Below are 15088 nucleotides of genomic sequence, written 5' to 3' on the forward strand. Positions count from 1 at the left end.
ATGATATTTGAAAAAAATTGATATAATTTAAGCATTTTATGTTTGTTTATTTAGATTCTATAGGTAGGTTGTCAGGGGTAGTTTAGACATTTCGAAAATATTAATTAATTGATTGGATAATTATTTGCCCATATATCTAATAAAGAAATCCAATGGTCAATTTTCAAAATGACTAATTAAATTTGGTCATTCTTGTTGTCAACCCAAAATTTGATATAACAAACCAAACTAAACTGATGCGTTAGATTGGGCCAGTTTGATCCGGCCCAAACCATTCATTAAGCCCATTAGGCTTTGGTCTGGGTTGAACATTTTAAGACCAATTCGGTCCAATAAGAGGGCGAAGTATACAAGTTAGAGGTTGAAATGTCTACCCACATATTAAACTAGAACAAGAAAAGGAAGATTGTGACAAACTATGTGAGTATAAATTACCATTACCCAACCAAAAAAAAGTAGAGTGAAAATAACTATAACTTTGTTGTAGTACTTTACAAACTTTGATGCAAAATAAATGAGTGAATGTACTTAAAAAAACAAAACAAAAAAACAATGAGAGAAAGAAGGTTTGAAATTTTGTTACTTTCAAATTTCATGGTAACTGTTGTATGGTGAATCAGCTAGCTAGGCTTATTATTAGCTACATGGTAGTAGAAAAGTACAAATCTAAAAGAAAAGAAGAGCCACATGTTTATGCATTGTTCATAGTACTACAAATTAAAGTAAAAAAATAAAGATGAGGGACCCCAAAACAAAACAACAGTTGCTTGTTCAAAGGTTACAATAGACCATCTTTCTTCCCAAACTATGTCTATTGAGGGACACATACATATGTACTGTTTCCTTGGTTTAATTAAGTACATTTTCTCTCTCTCCTCTTTTATTATTATTTATTATATATATATTTTTTTACATCTATCTTTGTGCTATAATGTCAAGTGGTTCTATTCCACCCTATTCTTAGTACTATGGTCTTAGGTTGATTTTGATTGCTCTTTGGTGGTTCTTTTTGGGTGGGGGCCATAATTTCATATATTTAACTTTGAAACAAGGCTAGAAAAGATATGAATGTAATAAACTATGGTTTGGTAAGATCTCATTAAAATTGGAAGGACAATGTTATGAACATATAGATTTGAGAAAAGGGTAAATGTGTAATTAACCATCATTATTCTTAAGATAATTTTTAATTTAAAATTTTACGTCTTAACAAAAAGTTGGTGCATTATCGTTCCATTAATATATTTGGAGATGTTAAAAAAGATATAGATATAGAAAATTTCAAATTACATACCTATAGGGTTCTAGCTAATTAGTTTGTTCAACTCATTCTTCTACATAATTCAAAATAATGATGTTAAATTTGATAAAATTCTGAGTCATCAAATATTTCCATATAATACAAAGATAAAAATTTGATATCCCTCATAGTCAAACGAGGTAAAGATTCGTCGAGTTTTTACTCCCGCAAACGGCTAAAGTTGAAGTCTAAAAAATGGTAAAGATGAAAAAGTGAATTGAAAACAAAACATTTATTTGTGATTGAAAATGATTGAAACGACAATTGAAAATGAAAATGTTCAAAAGATTTGAAACACTAACCAAAAGAAATGACAACAGCCAATAATAATCGACAAACATTAGTTAAAAGAGTGAGGTACGTTTTAAAGAAATAATGACATTTCTATAAATGAAGCAAAAGTTATTGTAGGGTGTGTCCTTTGTTTGAAAACAAACATATGGTAATTAATGTCCAAGACAAGGCTCTATTTCCTTTTTTCCTTTTTTCTTTTTTTGAAAGAGAGAGCTACCTGTCGAAAAAAATAAAAATGATTTAAATTGGAAAATTTTGCATGGTAGTATTTACTTTTTTTTTTTTTTTAAATATATATATTATTTCATTTCATGAACTCTAAATTAATAGTAAATTATACCTATTACAAACTATTAATAAAGTAGTAGAAAAAGTTTTAATGAAGTAGACAAAATTCACTATGTGAAAAATTATTACAATCACATAGAATAATTCTTGATCTTAATTATAAAAATACTGTCTCAAAGCTTTTATACTACTCATACCCTTTAATCCCACTCTAAAACTAGATAATACAAAAGAAAATTTAACTAAAGTTAGCACATCCAAACTTAAAATGTTTCTAACTAGGACAATTTGAAACTAAAGGCGTAGACTCATTTTATAGTACTTAGAGCTCATGACTTTCTTGAACTTTTTTGATGTAGGACAATTGCACTTCTAATATTTTGCCAAAATGCAAGAAATTCTACCTTGGCAAGATATTTGAAGAATTCACATCTTCTGTAACATCTATTATCTTCACCGACTATCATAATTCTCAACTCAAAGAATTATAACATTCTATCATAAAGACTAGACCACTTGGAATACTCACATTCCAAGAAATTCCTCTTTTTGTCACACGTCAATAAACCTTGCTGAAACAATGCAACTTCCACCTACTTGGCTGACTTGAAAGTCCTTTAGCCTTCGACATAACTTTCACCATACACCTTCCACAACGACCAAGTCAATGCTTTGTATGCAAACTTGTGGAACCGCTAAAATCACCTCCTCTATCATGATAAAGCGAATATACTATGAGAATAAACTTTGTCTTTCTTCAAAAGTATGGATTGCCATCTTCAGAATTCTTTTCTAATGTGGAAGCTCAAACAATGCTGCAACCATAGAACATACTCATAAATTCAAGAAACTACAAACTTAAAGCTCTAATACCACATGTTGAGAAAAATCTCTCACTTCAACTATAAGAATAAACAAAAATATAAGAGAGAAATTAAAAGAAAATAATAAAAATAGGAAACACGAGAATTAACGTGAAAAGCTCTAAGCAGGAGAAAAAACCACGGACCAAAAAAACCCACTATGTGAAAAACTATTACAATCACATAGAATAATTTTTCTTCTTAATCCTAATTACAAAAACACTCTGTTAAATCTTTTATACTACTCATATCCTTTAATCTAACTCTAAAACGAGAGAATACAAAAGAGAATTTAACTAGAGTTAACACACCTAAATTCAAAGTGTTTCTAACTAGAATAACTTGAAATCAAAGACATAAACTCCTTTTATAATATTTGAAGTCCATGACTTGAACTTTTCTCATGTGGAACAACTACACTTCTAATATTTTGTCAAAATCCAACATTGGGATGTTTTTCATTTTCATCTCAATTTGTTTAATTAGCTAGCTATAGATAAGATACTTAGTGACCGCAAGCCAGCGACTCAATATCATAGTCTGTCTCCCCCAGCCATCGACGTTGGGGCGTGGGCATAGAGGATCAACACAGCGGGAGGAGTTGCAGCGGCACCTAGCTCTACATCGCTCGGTACGTTGCTCATGTCGAGGAACCGTGTGCTTGTGACGCCTCGGACCCCCCCCAATGGGAGTATACACCTCGTAACACGTTCTCATTGTCCAATCTCACCTTTGCCCCCAGCCCTGTTTAACCTCTAAATACTGAGTATATCATGTCATATAAATTCAATCCAGGGAAAGGGTTTTACCTACTCTGTGTAGTGCCTTTTTTTGGGGGGGTGATTAAGTAAGGTGATAGGGTTGGGAGAATGAGGTTGGTGTGTTTCAAAGTAAGAAGTTAAAGAGAACAGAAGAAGCTCAATCTTATGAAGCAGTTTTGAAACAAAGTACTCTCATTTGTCCCTTTCTCTTTTCCTTATTACAGTAAACACAGCTATGAATTTAGTACAACACAACCTTCATTTCACTTCTCTTGGATTATTCACACTGCCACTCTCATGCCCCCCTTCCTTCTTTTTCTTTTTAATTTCTAGATAGAGATAGAGAAAGTACTCTTTTTTTTTTTTTTTTTTTAAAAAAAACCAATTTTTTCTTCTAAAACTTTAGGGATTGTATCAATTTGAATTGTTGTAAGTATATTAGTTTACACAATATATTATATTTTGTTTGGAAAAACGTAGTGTGAAATTTATAATTTTGTATCAATTAATACCCTTAAACTTTCATAAATAAATGAGTTTGGACTTTTAGTCGGATTTTTTTTTAGGATCGTCCATGCATTTGTAAAACCGTTATTTGAAAGATAATAATAATAAAGAGTCTAAATCTATGAGTGTAATTTCAATATTAGTCGAATGAATCGGGATGGGAGCGTGAAGTTGATATACTTACAAAAAAAAATTATAGTTTAATGTGATAGAATTATTAATTCATTATAATTTTAATTGATACAACCTAAAATTTAGGGATATAGATAAATATTTACTTACAAAAAAATTACCTTGCGAGAGAGAAGGAGCGAGCTATGGACTTGTTAAAAACAACCCTTGATCTCACTTTCATCCATCAATAAATTGGATTCACAGTGCTTCATCTCCTTTTCCTAATTTTAATTTCAAATTTTAGACGTATGTATGTTTGTGTGTATATATGGAAAAATGAAAATGTCAAAGTTTTGTTGATGAAAATATTAATAAAATGGATTTTTTTTTGAAAAATTAAATATAAAAAAATCATGAAAGAATTTAAATCATAAACATTTCACCCTTCTTCCCAATAATTTAATTTTTTTTAATTATTAACATTAGATCCATATTATTGTTAGGGACAAGTGCAAATATAACAATCAGGTCCAAAGTATTAATAAATATGATATAATGTAAAAAAATTATAAATATGACAAAATTAGATAGTCTATCTGTGACAGATCATACCGCTAGTAGGAATATTCATTGGCAAAAGTCTATTGTTAATAAACTTTGTTATATTTGTAATAGTTTAAAAATATTATTATACGCTTTATTATTAACTCTAAAAATGCTACCCATTGTATTTACCTTTTTATTATTCCATTTTTTTTTGAAATAATAGAAAAATCATTCCATCTCTAATGTGAATATCGAATCTAGAAAGTTGTAGAAATACTGTTCGGTGGATGAAAATTAACATTGAAAACTTAGAAAAATAGGTGATTATTGCATTAAAGGCAACTGTGAACTCCCCCCCCCCCCAAAAAAAAAAAAGAGAGAATGAAAAATAGAGTATCACTTATTTTTGTGCATTCCATAATTTATCACGTGACAAATTCATTCTATTTCTCTTTTGAAATATTTCAATCTATTTTTTGTCGTGAGTGATGAGAGAGGAAATATAAAGATGGGTGTATCTTAGGATGCACCTAAATATTACCTAAAGTTTATCAACCTATTTACAAAAGTCAATGAAAAAATTGAAAGATTTTCCATATATATATATAGAAACTCAAAAGTTTAAGTAAAATTGAGTTAGATTATATAAACTTTGTTAAAAAATCTAGAAGGGAAAAAAAGAGAGTAAGACTATTTGACAATTTGTTATGATATTAAATAGCATAGAGAAAAAGGGATTACAAAGATTCAACAACTTAATGGGTACCCACTGAAAACTTTACTATTTTAATATTGAATATAAAGGACATGCATGCCTAATTGTAAAAGCTTAAGTTTGAAGTTTGAAGGTTCTGAAAAGGGACAGGAAAGGAAGCCTACCAAACTTGGGCTTAAGGTAAAGATGTGGACAAACCAAATTTATATTTTGGATTCATTTCAAAATTTTGCCTTTTTCCTTTTTTAATTTTGACAAGGATATTTCAACTACTTAATAGTACTAAACAAAGAGGTCATTGGATGATCAAAGGACCAAAGTTAAGATACCAAATGACTTTTCCATTCTATTTTTCCAACCATATTCCATCCACACACCCATCCAACATTAAATTTCTTTGTATTTCAAGTACTGTTTGCCTTTTAGCTACTTGGGAATCCTTTCCCACTTGTTCTCTTTCATATGAATTGATTTGCAAATTAAACGATGTAATATGTACTTATATGATAATTATAATGTAATTGAAGACTTCAACTTTTTTTTTTAGTAGTTTAATATATTAGCAATAGATTTATTAATGTTAACTAAACCATTAAAAATCCAATTATTGATATTTGAGTTTTATTTTGTACTAAACAAAGGTTTAAGTTTTATTTGTGGTTTAGGTGATTAGGGTAAAGAATCTTTGAGTTTGAAAAAGGTGTGCAAATTCTATTATTATATTGTCTTAGGATTAAATATTGATAATTGAATATTCACACTTAAAAAAAAAAAAAAACATATTGTGAAAATCATCCGTGGTGGATCTAAAACTTTAAGACATGGGGCATAAATTTAAATTATAAGTTTAGCTTCTAAATTTTTGGATTCGAATATAGTTAATTAATCTCTATACTTTAAAGTGTCTAATCGATCTCTAAATTTTAATTTAAAATGTATTCTATTATATATAATTTGATTTTATGTCTAAAGTTTATTACATATAAAATTGAAAGTTCATAATCTATTAGGACTGTTTAGGACATTGAGTTGAGATAGGATGTCTAGAGTTCATATATTTGTGGAGTCAGAATTATTTGACCTGAGTTCTTATGTCTATGTTTGAGGTGCAGAGTTGAGTTCATATGTCTAGGATATCGGAGGTAGTTTTTTGAACTCTAAATAATATGCTTTTATTATTTTTGTTTTGTCATTTTTTTATTCAATAATTTAACCCATCTTTGTTTGAATAAAATATAGATTGCAATTTTGTTCTTTTAATTTTTAAAACATTTCTTTCTTTCTTTCTTTTTTTCTTTCAAGAAATATGGTTAAATAAAATGAGAAATCAAAACTTGATTCCTAATTTTTTTCCATGAATTTCATTATCACCATCTTCTTTTTCTTCTTCTTCTAGTTGTTGCTTTATACTTTTACTATGTAATGATTTTTTTTTTTTAATTAAATCTCTCTCATCATCTTAGCAGCCAATAAAATGTCATCACATTTCTTCAACAATTTCATTTTCAATTCCTCTAATAGAGGATTATTAGAAAACAAATCTCTAACTTTCACTAATTCTTGTTGCAAAAAAATCAGGATTTTTTTTTTCATTTTATGTTTTTTTTTTCATATGTTACATACTTTTCAACTACATACTTAGTTTTCGTCTAAATATTCTTAACACTCATTTGATATGTGAATTCAATTAAATACAAATATTTTTTTTACAATTTTTTATGTATAAATGTTGTACTTAATATAGACAAAATAATATTTATTTTTATATAATCAACAACTCTACCAATATACTTTAACAGTCATTAGTCTTATAATAGTCAGAGGTGGTTGTCGGAGCTTGAAGTTGGTCACATGAAGGTGGTATTGGAGTTGGTTGTCGAAGTTCGTCATCAGAGGTGGTTTTAAAATTTCGGTGTTGGTCGAGTGAAGGTGGTCATCGAAGTTGATCATCGAAGATGATTTTTGCTGGAGATTGTAGTTGGAGGTGGCTGTCAGAACCCAAATTAATCACATGAAGGTGGTATTAGAGTTGATTGCCAGATTTTTTTGTTGGAGGTGGTTGTCAAAGCCCCGAGTAGGTTGTTGAAGTTGCTCGATCAAAGGTGGTCATTGAAGGTATTTTTCATCGGAGTTTGTAGTCAGAGATGGTTGTCGGAGCCTATGAAGGTGGTTGTCGGAGTTGGTCATCAAAGTTTGTTGTCGAAGCCTAAAATTGGTCATCAGAGTTGGTAGCGCGAAGGTGGTCGCCGTAGTTGAGTCAACAGAGGTGGTTGCTGGAGCTTAGAATTAGTTGTCAGAGTTGGTTGCGTGAAGGTTATCGAAGTCCGGAGTTGGTCGTCGAAACTGTCATCGAAGGTGGTTGTCGGAGCTTGGATTTCATCGTCAGAGTTGTCATCGGAAGTGGTTGTTGAAGCCCAGAGTTTTGATCCGAGGTGGTGGTTGGAGCTCGGATTAGTTCCCGAAATGTGACAGTGGCCCATGAGTGAAGCTATTGAAAACATTGGAAGAAGGGAGAGTTGGGGTGAGTTGGTAAAATATACCAACTCAACTCCACCAACATTTAAAGTTGATGGGCCAAACAATGAATTGGTATATTATACCAACTAAACTCAACTCATGTTGGTGAGCCAAACATCCCCTTAGACATTTTTAAAGTTAAGAACTCATTGGATAACAAGAATGGAAAGTGCAAGTACCTATTAATTATATTATTTATTATAAAACTATAATAATATATGGTAGAAACCAATGTATATAAAACCAGACACCCTATTGGAGAAAATATAGGAAGAGGTCCTTTCTTTTGCCAATCAATAACTAACCCACTAAGAATAATATTATAAAGTTGTGTAAAATTGAAATGGTTCTTTATTCAATGTAGCAACCAAGAAAGCAAAATGAGTGTCTCACATCAAGAACTACAATTCCCATTTTCTCAGCTGACATTTGGGGATCTAATCAGCTTCCTCAAACATTAATGTTTTAGAATCCATCCTCTCTTATTGGATCCAAAATTTAATTTTAATTTTACTAATGCATCATGGTGACGAAGCCAATGGTTGACACTAGTACACAACAATACTTTGCCTACCCCACACACTCACTCACCATTATGGAGAAAAGGTCTTTTTTTGGGAAATTTTTAAACTTGTTTCTAATGTCAATTGTAAATTTTTAAGTGTATTATATACATACATACACCTACAAAAGTTTCATATTTATCCAACAGTGTATCTAGAAATAAAAGCTCAACATCTTTAAGAATAAAACACATAGAATAAGATAAGAGAAACTCTCTACTTTTATATATTTTTGGAAGAATGATGACCGACCATATATAAAGAGGCCTGAAACAAAAATTCTTGCAATTCTAAACATTCCCACACTGTATAATTCATCAAGTAAATAGATGGAAAATATCCGATGCAACAACAACTTTGAACTTAGCTTTAAGTTTTAGAAAACTTGAAAAGTCGACAATGGTTTGGTCAAAACATTTGCAATTTGCTCATGAAGGTGCCAAATACAAATCTATTTCTTAAAGATAAGATCCCAAACATAGTAAATATCAAATTCAACATGCTTGGTTTTAGGTTGCAAAATGCTATTCACACTAAGATGAACTGCACTTAGGTTATCACACCTCAAGATAGGAGGATTAGATAAATCAATGCATAAGTCATTTAATAGAGAACGAATCCGTACCATTTCAATAGCCACAAGAGCAAGAACTAATAGCCTTAGTGCTAGATTAGAAAATAATAGATTGCTTATTTGATCCCCAAATGACCAAATTACCTCCGAGGAAAACATAAAATTCAGAAGTGGATTACTTATCATCAAGATTAGAGCTCAATTTGTAAATCATGAGAGCATTTGAGCGATAAGCCATGAGTAACCACCCCTTTCAAGTATCTTAATATTCACTTAATTAATTGCCTATATATAACAGTGGGAGAATGCATAAATCAACAAGAACAGAAGAATTCAAACACACGTATCCAAGAAGTATCTTATTGTCTTCTCACATGTTTGGCCGTTATATTGAAAACAATGTATAAAGAAAAGTGTCATTCAACCATAAATTAGCACATCATTTAGAATTTGAAAGCATTTGATCCCATTTGAAATCATCAGTATCTACTTTAGCATAATACAAAAGTGGTTGTAGTTGCTCTTTATACCATTTAATTTTTAAGATTTTGAATTTAGTAAACAATCTATTCATTACAACATTAGCACATATTTGAAGTTTTTGAGAGTTCAAGTTCTTAAGTTCTCTATAAATATCAATTCCATACAAATTTTAAAGTTTTATGAGTTATCTAATTTGGAATATTGTAATATTTTTTTTATAGTTCCAAGATTAGCTTATTATAAGTATGGATAAATCATGGATGATAAAGAGTAGATTATCTAAAGAGTTTGAGTTGGGTGTGGAAACTTCATCAAATTTGGATTTTTCAATACAAATACTACTATACGTTGTCCTTATTTGAAATGTGGAAATTGTCAAAGACATAATAGTAATGATATTAGAGATCATTTATAATTTAGTGGCATTGATGAAAATTATAAGATTTGGTTTTGCATTGTAAGGAACTTCTTAGTTCATCCTTACATGGAAAATCCCCTGAGTGTAGGTATGAAGAGAATGATGTTAGAAATATAAAATAAATGGTTGAAATTGCTCATTAACAATATTCAAAAGATCCCAATAGATTTTAGAAGTTGCTTAATGGTGCTGAGAAGCCATTGTATGAAGGATACAAAAAGTCCACCAAGTTGTCTACATTAGTGAAGTTGTATAACTTAAAAATTAGACATGGATGGAGTGACATTGGTTTCTCAGAACTACTAAAAGCATTAAAGGATATCTTACCTTCTACTAATGACCTCTCTGAAGGAAATCGAATCCGAAATTTTCATGAGCAGTGGAAAATAGATCATTCCAAATTACAATCATGAATGAACATTACAAATTACAGTCGTAAACAAAACATACAGTTATGCAATCAATACATAAGTTACAACATGAACAATCAAATAAACAAGGAGAATGCGACGAACGTTTGTCGACTCGTCTCCACAGTTCTTTCTCACGAACGCTCAAACACAACAACCTCGAACGTTCCAACAACACGACCACAACACTACACGAACACTTCGGGCTCGTCCTCAGCGATCACCTCGGTTACGAACTCCCTAGCAACACGAACGACCTCTACAAAACCTTGACGGTATCGAGTTGATTATGACACTACTAAAAAGGTTACCTTGGTATTCTCGGTGTGAGAATCCAGAGGGTGGGCTCTGTGTGGACTTGGAATAAGGCAAAGAAGGAGGAATGAACAATCGTGTACACGATTGGACAAGTGGGAGAAGACAGAAACCTATCACATAAGTTGATGCTCAATCGTTTAACTAAAGCTAAACGATCGTCTAGCAAAATCTAAGCGATTGTTTAGCTGAGTGTATATCGCCTACAAAACACTACACGATCGTTTACTTCGCTCAAGCGGTCTCTTAGTAAATCTGTATTTACTCGACAAGCTTCCGTGAGTTTCTTTTGCGAGAGAGAAAAACCAAAACAATTTTTGTCAAAAGATACTAAAATTAGGAAAATAATTTTTCTTTTATCTCACGGTTACCATGAACCACCAATAACACCCACTCAATTGGTTATTAAAGAAAAATATTTAATTATCCAATAATTAATATTATTATAAATATAAATGATAACCAACTTATCATACACTATTTATAATCTATAGTTTTAATATTTCATCTCATGAAACATATAAACCATAGTTCTTTTTCTATTCTATGGTACTTAATGCAAATCTCATTTACATTAATCCTCCATTAGATGTATCTCATACATCATACCGATTATATCATATATAATCAAAATACCTCTTGTCAATTTGAACATTTCAAATCAACACCAAGAACTGATCCTCAATTGAATCCATTGAGCTACCAAGGGGACCTTATGGACTTGTAGCTTGAAGCTCCAATGGTACGTGAATAACTGACTAAACTTTTTAGTCACGGAATCCACCATCCGTTAACTGCCAGATACTTCACTAAAGATCGACAATTGAACTTTCCTTACCACAAATATATTATGTGTCCATCTTAACCAATCAGTAGTGCGACAACCCTTCACAGATCGCTCGTAAATACAGCTGGGCCAATAACCATTATGCCCCTATAATTACATCTAACTCATTAAGTACCACTGATCCCTCTAATGAACATAAGTCATAGTCCTTCTATGACTGATTTTTCTCTTCCAAAGAAAAGCTGTGGCCACTATGTTCAAGCCCGAGAATTAACCCTTAAGGGAGCAATCTCTCTACTTATCCCTGCTTTGGGAAAGGAGTGAATTCCATCTTGTAGATTGAATTCCTAGCTCCCAGATCAGACAAGTCCCAAAAAATGTAGGCATGTTGAGTTGGAAATTTGGCTACTCTCACCCATACTAATCAAAGGACCGCCCTCAAAGGCAAGAGTTCCCAAAACACTCAGGATTGAGGTGTGTCACCTATGGTCATTTAGGTGAGATGTAAGTCTCTAGAATATACAGAGTCTAATCATCTCGTGGTCCAGGTCTTATACAAACTCTTTGTATAGGATACCCCTGCTCGCACGTCTCTACATGAATGGTCAGGATCTACCGTCTGTAGTAGTTTACAACACTTGTAAACCTCTACAAAGCGGGCCATATCCGTAGTGTCACTAGGATTAGGTATCCCACCTTAATCCTTATACTACAGACCTATTTAGGTTATCACTTAAGGCATGATCCACTTGTATATCACATATACATGCTTAAGTTCACATAAAATAGCCAAGGAGTTTTGTTTATTGGATATGAGTAGATGCCAGAATTAAATAACATTTATTTTATTCATCAATCAATGTGTATCTTTACAAAACAACGAGACTCTGGGAGAATTAGGACACCAATCCCAACAATCTCCCACTTGTCCTAATGACTCAGGAGACTAATGTACAATACAATATACAATAAACTAAGGCATACCCCAGTATCATCTTCCACTTGCCTTAGACAAGATGCCGCATGTCCCATAGACCCAGACTCTCCAGGTGACCCTCGAACACTTTAGCCGTGAGGGCCTTTGTAAAGGGATCGACAATGTTGTACTCCAATGCGATCTTCGTGACTATCACATCACCGCGATGCACAATCTCCCTGATCAGGTGATATTTCCGTTCGATGTGCTTACCCCGATGATGACTTTGAGGTTCCTTCAAATTTAACACAACCCTGCTGTTATCACAATACAGGGTTGTAGACAAATCCATATTTGGAACAACTTCTAAATCTGAAAGGAATTTCCTCAGCCAAACAACCTCCTTAGCTGCTTCACAAGCAGCTACGTATTCGGCTTCCATAGTGGAGTTCACGATGCATCCTTGCTTGATGCTTCGCCATACTACAACCTCTCAATTCAGAGTAAACACTGACCCCGATTTTGATTTGCGAGAATCTCTATCGATCTGAAAGTCAGAGTCCGTGTATCCTGTAAGGATCAGATTCTTATCTCCATACGCAAGCATGTAGTCCCTCGTTCTTCAAAGATACTTGAGGATCGTCTTGACTGCCGTTCAGTGATCAAATCTTGGATTGGACTAATACCGACCGACAATCCCTACTGCATAGCAAATATCGGGTTTGGTACACAACATTGCATACATCAAGCTTCTTACAGCAAAAACATAGGGAATCCATCTCATCTCCTCAACCTTTTGAGGTGTCTTAGGACATTGATCCTTAGACAGAACGATTCCATATCTGAAGGGTAACAAACCCCTCTTGGAATCCTGCATCTTGTACCTGATCAACATTTGATCAATGTATGATGCCTAAGACAAGCTAACTATTTGTTCTTACGATCCCAAATGATCTGGATCCCTAGAACATACTGTGCCTCACCTAAATCTTTCATTTAGAACTGGACAGCTAACCATTTCTTAATGTCAATCAAATACCCTACATCATTCCCAATGAGTAGGATATCATCTACATACAGTATCAGGAAAGCTACTGAGCTATTGATGATTTTCTTGTGAACAAAAAGCTCATCAACATTCTGGTCAAAGCCAAACGACTTGACAATAGTGTCAAATCTGATGTTCCAACATCTAGATACTTGTTTCAACCCATAAATGGACATATTAAGCTTGCAAACCCTTTGCTCTTGATCTGAAACTATGAACCCCTCTGGTTGAGTCATATAGATGGTCTTCTCAAGATTACCATTAAGAAAGGCAGTCTTGACGTCGATTTTCCATATTTCATAATCATAAAATGTGGCTATGGACAGGAAAATCCGGATAGACTTGAGCATGACAACAGGTGAGAAAGTTTCCTCATAGTTAACTCTCTCAACCTGGGTATAACCCTTTGCCATGAGTCTAGCCTTAAAGGTTGCATCTTTCTATCTACACCTCTCTTTCGCTTAAAGATCCACTTACACCCAATAGATTTTATTCCATCAGGTGGATCAATAAGCTCCCAGATGTTATTGAAGTACATAGACTCCATTTCTTGGTTCATGGCTTTAACCCATTCATCTTTGTCAACATCCTCTATTGCTTTCTTAAAAGAAAATAGATCATCAACCCCATCATTTATAATGACGTTGTGGACTTCATCAAACCTATGTAGCGATCTGGTGGGTTTATAACCTTCTCACTACGTCGAGGCAGTCTCAACTCTTGAGCTAGTTGACTAGATGTACCGACCTCAATAACTTTTATTGAACCCTCAACAGTCTGAGTCTCACTAGAGATCTCATATAAAGCGAGCTTACTTTGTGGCTTATGATCATAAAAGTATCACTCGGATCATAAAAGTATCCATCTCTTGTTTCCTTGGGGTAGCTGATGCGTTATTTTATGCGATGGAATTATGAAAGAAATTGCAGTGATAAAAAATGCGTTGTGCAACAAGTTTTCTCAGCAGAATTCAAGTATAAATTCTACTGAGTTTCCTAGTAAGTCCAAGGTCGAACTCAGGGACTAAGGAAAACGATATGGGGTGGTAATTCTTAAGATAACTTTGCGGTAACAAATAAATTAATGGTTTGGTTGGTTGTTGTTTGAAGTATAAAAGTATGCAGCAGATTTGAGAAAAGATTGATTATGCGACAGATACACTGAGTATGCGGAGGAACGAGTTGAGAAGGTCTTTAGCTAGCGTTTCCCGAAGATGCATTCAAACTATGTGATCATGCTACACTCATGCGACAACAAATCATTTTTCAATGCAAATGCGGTAGCTCCTAATTCTAAGATGCATACGATGAATGCGATAATGTCTATAGAGCTTATTCCTAAGTCTCTACTTCTTGCCTATGCGATGATGCAAGATACACACAAGGACAAGGTGACCACATACAATCATAACCTATCTTTTGGATGTATGCTATGCGTTAATAGCAAATAGTGTTTATTCCTAAGCTCCTATCTCTTGATTATGTGTTCTAATATGACTCTCCCGAGCCTAAATTCTAACCTGACTTTTCCAATCCTAGATTTTATCCTTAGACTACCCTCCCGAGTATCTCTAATGGACGAATGACGCATACATAATACAAGATAATCGCATAGAATGAAGATCCCCAGTTATGCTAGCTAAGTGCTTCTCAACCCATTCGACAGATTT

The 15088-nt window shown here is 33.0% G+C and overlaps 1 long non-coding RNA gene across 1 annotated transcript; it reads right to left on the reverse strand.

Moving 5' to 3' along the window:
• Positions 1-2014: 2014 nt before the first annotated feature.
• On the reverse strand, positions 2015-3806 carry LOC150031901 (uncharacterized). The gene is made up of 2 exons (XR_016525460.1): positions 3251-3806; positions 2015-2697 (listed from the first exon to the last, which is right to left on the reverse strand). It is a non-coding gene; the product is annotated as an uncharacterized LOC150031901 (long non-coding RNA).
• Positions 3807-15088: the final 11282 nt, after the last annotated feature.

This window comes from Benincasa hispida, chromosome 12 (assembly GCF_027475165.1).
Source record: "Benincasa hispida cultivar pf3 chromosome 12, pf3_genome.v1.1, whole genome shotgun sequence".
NCBI classification, from domain to species: Eukaryota; Viridiplantae; Streptophyta; class Magnoliopsida; order Cucurbitales; family Cucurbitaceae; genus Benincasa; species Benincasa hispida.